We start from the raw sequence: 8728 nt of genomic DNA, 5'->3' as shown, positions 1-8728 counted from the left end.
TGGCATCTATGTGAAGGCCTTTTTCCAGCCCAACAAATGACCAGAAAACATAGTTTGTGGTCTACATCCTATTCATCTTCTCATACCCTGAGTTTCAATGATGTAGATGCACATTTCATCCTGCTCTCACTGGAGCTGCAGGAGATTCTAAGCATGCCAACCTAGTTCCCACCCAACCATTTAGCAGCAGGCAGTTACTTTGCATTTTTCACCACACCTCACTTTCTTTTTCCAGGAACTATGCCTTGAAGATTACCCTCCCCAACCTGAAGTCCTGATTTCCAGACGAGGGTCAAGGACTCCCCAGGGTGGTATAAACTGAGAAGTGGGGTTTATGCCAAAACAAAGGAAGTGTTTTCTTCCAGCTGACATGCAATACACCAACAGAGCTAAACCCATTTGCAATGTAAGGGCACTTTTGTGTCACCTACACGTGCACAAAATGTTAGAAACATTTATCAGCTGAAAACAAACCTAAGAAGCGACACACACCAAAAAAATCCCTGTTATGAGGTTTTGTTTAGCAGCAGTGTAAGAACAGTTGTTAAACAGCAGCTGAAAGATGAGATTTTCACCTCCCCTGGTCAAGATACGATTTAGCCCAGCTTAGAGAGGCAGGGTCTCTCTCAGACAGCCTCAGCTCTACTTCAGAAGGGAAAGCAAAGCAAAGAGACCCTGAATGCAGTCAGGGGCCTCACAGGGGAACCAACAGATCTGCAAAGGAAAGGGCACACTATGGGGCCCTGACTGTTAATACCATCTTTGTCCCATGAAGAGCAGTGGCAGCCAAACATGGCCTGGTGTAAAGATGTGAAGGCAGCAGCAAGGGCAGATATGCAAATTTCTGTGGGAAAACACCCTTCGGAGGCATTGAGAACCATGACATGTTTTCACATAAATCATTAGGTAAGACAGGATCCTATTTTCCATCCGAACAGCACTCCAGAAGACAAGAGGAGCTGAGGGCCACTCCTCTTCCATGCGCAAACAACCACTTCTACCTCTGCCCAGCTGATCATACAGCAACTGCTTTGCCCTATATCAAACCAGCAAATATGATGAGGATACAGAAATTCTGTTCTAAGGTGGTGCTTGATTTTGTATCTGGGGTAAATACTGGCAATCAGGATACAGGAAGAGGCACTTTCAGATTTCCTAATTACTCATTTTTCTGGACTATGACTTCCCAAAGTTAATTGAGGCACTGTTTGTTTCATAAGTGGCTAATATATCTATTAACCATCAATTAATATCTATATTATTATACATATATATGAATACAGATAAAAAATCACCACCATAGCTGGTTAATGTATGTATTCAGGAAGACAAATTCCAGTGGGGTGGATTTCTGCTGCACCTGGGAGGTCTCGTGGACTGAGTAAGTAAAGGCAGTGAGTGAGTGGGATCTTTCTGACTGTTTGATAGGTCCAGGTTTAATTGCTGGCACATTCTGGACAAGGCTCTCCACTAAAAACTTTATTTGAAGTCACACTATGCAAAAATCAACAAGTAGTAGCTGAAATTCAGCAAGGAAATGGAAAAGGAAGTAGAATTCTGTGACAGGGAGGAGCACTGTACGTTTCCCCTGTAGTCAGCACTGGTATCATAGTATCCGTACCATAGTATCAGTCAGGGTCGGAAGGGACCACAAGGATCATCCAGTTCCAACCCCCCTGCCATGGGCAGGGACACCCCACATTAGATCAGCCTGGCCAGAGCCTCAGCCAGCCTGGGCTTAAACACCTCCAGGGACAGGGCCTCAACCACCTCCTTGGACAACCCATTCCAGGGCTTCACCACTCTCATGGTGAAGAACCTCCTCCTCACCTCCAGCCTGAATCTCCCCAACTCCAGCTTCATTCCATTCCCCCCTAGTCCTATCACTACCTGATATCCTAAGATGTCCCTCCCCAGCCTTCTTGTAGACCCCTTCAAATACTGGAATGCCACAATGAGGTCACCTTGGAGCCTTCTCTTCTCCAGACTGAACATCCCCAACTCTTTCAGTCTGTCCTCACAAGAGAGGTGCTCCAGCCCTCTGATCATCCTCTTGGCCCTTAAAGTGTGACACCACACTTTGAATACTGTCTTCAGTTTTGGGCCCCTCACTACAAGGACACTGAGGTGCTGGAGCATGTCCAGAGAAGGGTAACAAAGCTGGTGAAGGGTCTGGAGAACAGGGCTGGTGAAGAGCAGCTTAGGGAACTGGGGTTGTTTAGTCTGGAGAAAAAGAGGCTGAGGAGATACCTCATTGCTTTCTATGATCCCCTGAAAGGAGATTGTAGTGAGGTAGGGGAATCGGTCTCATCTACCTAGTATCAGGTGATAGAATGAGAGGAAATGGCTCAAGCTGCACCAGGGGAGATTTAGTTTGGGTATTAGGAAAAATTTCTTTGCTGATAGAGTGGTCAGGCACCAGAATAGGCTGCCCAGGGAGGTGATGGAGTCACTGTCAATGGAGGTGTTCAAAAAACATGTAGACATGGTGCTTTGACACATGGTGCTTTGACAAATGGTTTAATGGAGTCAGGTCAACAGCTGGACTCAATGATCTTAAACATCTTTTCCAGACGATCCAGTCTGATTCTAAAGCTGGACCTTAGAGGGGTAACTTTAATAAACCTGAGCTGAGGCATGGGCTGAGGAGAGGGCTGGTGGCTGCCCAGTGAGCTGCTGAGCATGGGGAGCTTGTGTTACTGAGATAAGCAGAGGCACCTTCTGAGCAACCAGCAGGTCTCCAGCACCAGCACCCACACTCCATGGAAAGCCGCCTGGATGCAGGCTGTGATCAGCCCACTGAACATGTTCTGCTCTCCCCTGCTGCTCCACCAGCCAGCCTCCAAGCTGCTTCCCAGGAAAACACCCTGCTCCTGCTTCTCCATCCCCTGACAGAGAACTGAAGGGAACACTCCGGGTTTCAGGAATGCCTCCATCTATCCATCCATCCCTAGAGCCTCCCACAGCCACACACACTACGAAGCACAAACTCTGCTTCCCCCATAGGTTGCACTGGGAGGACTGCTTCACCCATGCCAGTTTCCAGCAGAAAATTCCCAGAATCACATTGGATGGGACCATGGGCTGGGGGCAGCATAAGTGATTAATGAGTCCTCTGCAGAACAAAACCTCCTCAGCTCTGTCACCAGATAGTTGCTATGGTTTTTTGACACTGCTAGCAGCAATTTGCTTTGGCTGAGGGGGATCGGAGGAGGGGGGAAACACAACAAATATATAGAAAAGTCCTCCATTGTACACTGACAATTGCTCTGAGCAAAATCCCGTGCCTGTCTGGAATTTCAAGCTCTCTGTAAATGCTTTCAATTAGATTTTTTAAACAAATAAATAAATAAATGTCCCAAACTCCCACCGAAAATACAAATGAGGAGACTTTGTTAAGAGCAGACAGCTTGAGCCGTGTCTCGTTAGCTGTCAACAAAGTCTGTGAGAAATGTTAGAAGGCTTCAGCTGGGCTGATGTGAAAAGAGCCTCAAATATCCCTTCCTGTGAGACCATGTTAAGTGTTCCTTGCAGTGACTCAATTAAGGCTAGGTAAAATGCTTGCTTCACTGCAATCAGGTGCAGCAACATCAGAATCTGTCAGCGGGGTGTTTTACCAGTCTCCAGATTCAACTGGTTTCAGAGTGCTTTGTGGCAGACGGCAGTTTTCACGGGTGTGAAATACTCTCATAGATGGGACAGGTTCTGCCTGTAATGTCCAACAAAACAGAAAGGAAAAGTTGGCCAGGGAAGGCTTTTCAATGTCTCTAAAAATGGATGCTCCCCATTTTATAAGGCATAAAAAAATCACTGTGTCAATATCAGAACCTTTTGTACAAGTGTAACTGTTCCAATGAAATTTTGATTTAGACAGCTGTTCAGTTCCAAGGTAGAAGCAGAGCACATTGTCAACACCTGGACTGAGGCACTGCAAGTGCTTAAGGAAGAAGGTGGCAGGCTCAGGTGCAACCCCACCCCCCCAACCCCATTTTGCATATCTCCCTGCCTAAAACCTCAGTAAGGGCTTGGCTTTGTTCCAGTGGGAAATACTGAAATCTCAGGATGACTTTTTTTGCCTAGCTCACATTTGAAACTTCTCCAATTTCACTACTGCTGATGTCTGAGTGGTTGCTTTAAAATCCAACAGAGTTTACGGGGTACGAGAGCAGTGTTCAGTTTGCTTAGTATAAGCTGGAAGATGCAATGGGGAAGTACAGTGATTAGTTTCAGTAACTAGCTGTAACACATTTGACAGGTCGTCAGATCACAACCCAAAAGTAATCATAGAATCAGTCAGGGTTGGAAGGGACCACAAGGATCAGCTAGTTCCAACCCCCCTGCCATGGGCAGGGACACCCCACACTACATCAGCCTGGCCAGAGCCTCAGCCAGCCTGGGCTTAAACGCCTCCAGGGATGGGGCCTCAACCAACCTCCCTGGACAACCCATTCCAGGGCTTCACCTCTCTCATGGTGAAGAACCTCCTCCTCACGTTCAGCCTGAATCTCCACACCTCCAGCTTCATTCCATCCCCCCTACTCCTCTCGCTACCTGATATCCTAAGAAGTCCCTCCCCAGCCTTCTTGTAGGCCCCCTTCAGATACTGGAAGGCCACAATTAGGCCACCTCGGAGCCTTCTCTTCTCAATGCAGATAAGAGAAGGAGTTTTACAGCCAGCCTTTCAATACATCTCCACCACTGAAGGCAACTGAAGTAACAACCGAAAAGCTCTCATTTGGCCACATCTGTAAGCACATCACTGCTTTTCCCACTGCTTCACTAAGTGCTTGGGGCTGGAGTTTGCCACATTGCAGTAGTTGTGCTTTCAACAGTCTTGGTTTTAAACGACTGCCTTGTTGTGATTTCACTCATCCACCTCCTGCATGTTCCACCCTACTTGTGACCACTTCCCTGATTCCTGCTTTCGCAGGGCTTATGTTTAGTGTCCCATAGCACATCACCGATGTTCATTCAGCACAGCACCTTTGCCATCCCCCCAGCCATCAGAAACTAACTAAGCACAGACATGATGGTTAACATTTTTGTTTATTTGTTCCCTAAGTGTTTTCTTTCCCATTTCACAGACAGTATGAAAACATTCCTTTTACACTGGCTTCTTTGCTGAACTGGTAGAATCCCTAGGTGGGATGTTCCTCCAGCAGAACAAGGAAGCTGGGGCTGACAGATGACAAAGTGAATTATCTAAAGCAATATTTTCTTGTTGAAAGCTGTGGTGGTAAGCAGATAAAAGCAAGTCTTCAGCTTCTGGAAAATAAGGAAGGAAAGCAGCTCCTCTTGTTTAGACGTTTACAGTTGCTTTCTTCATTGAGATTGTCTTAGTTGCTTTGGACTGGGCCTGAGAGGAACTTCAAAGAGGTTTTATTCTTAGAAAAATGTGACAGCTCACCTTCTTCCCAAAGAGAGAACTTACAGGGCAGTGTCAAACCAGATATTTATCCTTGAAGATGCCCTGTGCTCATCATTTGTCTGCACAGGAAATGCACCACAAGGGACTATGTATACTTAGTTATCTATTTCTGTCCTTAGACAACTTCAATTCAGCACTTTGGTTTTACTAAACAATAAGTTCACTCACTGCCCATCTCCTCCAGTCATTTCGATTTCTTCAGGCTGACAAGTGAAAAACAATAGACATTATGAGATCACATCCAGACACCACTGAGTGCTCCAATCTAAAACAATTAACGTTGGCCTCCGGGTGCACCCTCACTTCAGTTTGCACCAGGAGCACAGTTTGAAGAGTTTACTGATCGCCTCCACTGCTGGGCTTTTATTCATGCTGCGGAGTGCTCTTGGAGGGTGCAACTCGTTCAGATGCAAGGCAGCTGGCAGCTGCACTTCAAGGGTGTATCTTACCACCCTTCAATTGCTAATGAAATGTGAAGCAGTCGCATCAGCTCCTCAGCACCAATTTTCCTGTTGAAAAAAGCACTCCTATTAGGCTGCAGTACCTGTTAAGGTAGAAGTCAGCTCAGACAGTTAACTTCAGGAGAGAATTAAAGCACAGAAACTAATTGGAAAGACACCAGCCTGATGCCTTCGGTTTCTGTCAGTCCCTTTTCTGCTGGCTAGCTGAGCTGAATTCTGGGGAACCCTTCACAGGCTACAGTTCTTCACAGAATCACCTCAAAAGACCATCCAGTCCAACCCTTCTGCCATATCAGCATCACCTAGAGTAGACCACACCAAGAACATATCCAGGTGGGTCTTGAATATCTCCAGAGGTAGACTGCACAGCTCTTCCCTGGATGTCAGCTGAGACCTGCACCTGCAACAGGTTTCAGGATACATCAAGTGTCACAGCTTCTAGTAACCAGCAATCATCTAATACCCAGAGGAATTGTGCTACATGGCAGCACTGCTACACAGGAGCAGAACTTCCTTCAGAAACTATTTACCTTCAAAGACCTCAAGATAAATCCCAGAATATTGGAGAGATTTCTCTCCTTGTCTGTATGCCTCACGTTCAATTGTAAATAAAGTTTCTTACTCCACTAGGTGGGGTAATTTGTCTTCCAGTCAGATGTGGACTGGCAAACATTCCCCCTAAGCCTTCATTCCAGATGGGGCCAAAAAATACATGAAAAGTGAAAGGGGAGTCTGGTCCCCAGGAATCAGCAACCTCTTTGGGTCACACCTCTTCGGCATCTTCTAGGATTACTTCCAAAACCTTCTGTTGGGAAATGATAACTTACCTTTAGAACATTCCTACATCCATGAAGGAATAAAGTAAGAAACAGAAACAACATAAAAAAACCCAAACCAAACAGGGTCACCTTCTATTTCCCTTACACCCAGGTGCCATCTAAGCTGTTCTTGGGTTTATCTCATGGTATTTACAGCGTGACATCCCTAGAAACAATCTCCATGGTCTTTGTCTGAGTTACAAGATGATCACAGAATCACCAAGGTTGGAAGAGACCTCAAAGATCATCAAGTCCAACCTGTCACCACAGACCTCATGACTAAACCATGGCACCAAGTGCCACATCCAATCCCCTCTTGGACACCTCCAGGGATGGGGACTCCGCCACCTCCCTGGGCAGCACATTCCAATGGCTAACAACACTCTCAGTGAAGAACTTTCTCCTCACCTCGAGCCTAAACTTCCCCTGGCACAGTCAAACATGCTCCTGGAGCTTGGCCCTGCACTAGCATGAGCATAGTTACCAACAGGAGAGGCAGAGAATGCTAGCCTGCAGAACTGGGTGTGACTTGGGAGGATATACTCTGGCTAAATGTAACCCTGGTGCATATATCTCTCTGTCTGAAATAAAAACCTCCTTGGCTGATAGCATCCAACTTTTGGCTTCATCTGAAGTCCAGATTTGAAAATCAAAAAGGCATTTCCATGTTCATGCTCACTAAATGAAATCTACTGACACAGGCAAAGAAAGGAAATCCAGGAAGCAAGCAAGATACTCAACAACCCATCAGCAGCAACCACTCTCTTAAGAGTTCTGTAGCTACTGATCTGCAACAGGGTTCTGCTCTTCCTGAAGTTCAGCTATAAAGAAGTCTTCATGGAAGGATACAAGGAGATCATTTTTATAGTGTCTCTGGGATGTCTGGTAGGTATTAAGCTTAAACAGGAGTCAAAAAACTCGCAGAAACAAGCCAGTATGAGAAGAGAGAGCTGTTCAAAGCACAAAACTGAATTGAACAAAACCCACCTGACAGTGGGAGCTGCAGTTGTCCTTATGTTGTCTGCCCACAGCTTTGCTTGCTTGCCCCCTTGAAGAATAGATATTGTTAACAATTGGTAGTTTTTCATGAACAAATCCATGAGGAATGCAACCAGGAAACACACCCTACCCAGTGCAAACCATCAGCATTCAGTGCTGAAACTTTCTGCTGCTCCTATTACAAGAAGGATCTGGACGTGCTGCAACATGTCCAGAGAAGGGCCAGAAGGATGAACAGAGGGCTGGAGCTCCTCTGCTATGGAGACAGACTGAGACACTTGGGGCTGTTCAGTCTGGAGAAGAGAAGGCTCCAAGGAGACCTTATTGTGGCCTTCAGGAAAGCTGGGGAGGGACTTTTTAGGGTGCCAGGTACAAGGGGGACTAGGAGGGATGGAGCAAAACTAGAGGTGGGTAGATTTGGATTGGATGTTAGGAAGTTATTCCCCATGAGGGTGGTGAGACATTGGAACAGGTTGCCCAGGGAGGTTGTAGAAGCCTCATCCCTGGAGGTTTTTAAGGCCAGGCTGGATGGGGCTCTGAGCAACCTGCTGTAGTGTGAGGTGTCTCTGCCCATGGCAGGGGGGTTGGAACTGGATGATCCTTGAGATCCCTTCCAGCCCCAAGAAGTCTATGATTGCTGACAGTCACAGTTTGGACAGCAGGCAGGTGAATTCAGGTTATTTACATATCCAGACACATCTGAGATCAGCTTGATAGAGTTTACATGTCACCAAGCCCAGAACTTAAAATACAAGGCTGCCTACTCTGCTCTATTAATAGCATTTCTAAACATCAGTGCCACTGGAAGAGTTGTTTCTGAATGCAAATATAACAAACCATTTCCTGGGTGGATAATTGATGCATGACAAGTCTAAGGTCTCTGCATCTAGAGCTGAGTGTTACAGACTTAGAAAATTTGTCCATAAATATTCTGCTAAATATTTCAAGCTTGGGTGGAAACAAAAACCAGAAAGCTCCTAAAAACCAGAAAGCTCCTTGACAGCTACAGCAAAGCAGTTAGC

Source organism: Melanerpes formicivorus, unplaced genomic scaffold (assembly GCF_026170545.1).
Source record: "Melanerpes formicivorus ecotype bairdi unplaced genomic scaffold, bMelFor1.0.p_v2 SCAF_63, whole genome shotgun sequence".
NCBI lineage: Eukaryota > Metazoa > Chordata > Aves > Piciformes > Picidae > Melanerpes > Melanerpes formicivorus.
Note: the sequence above shows the minus strand (reverse complement) of the source record.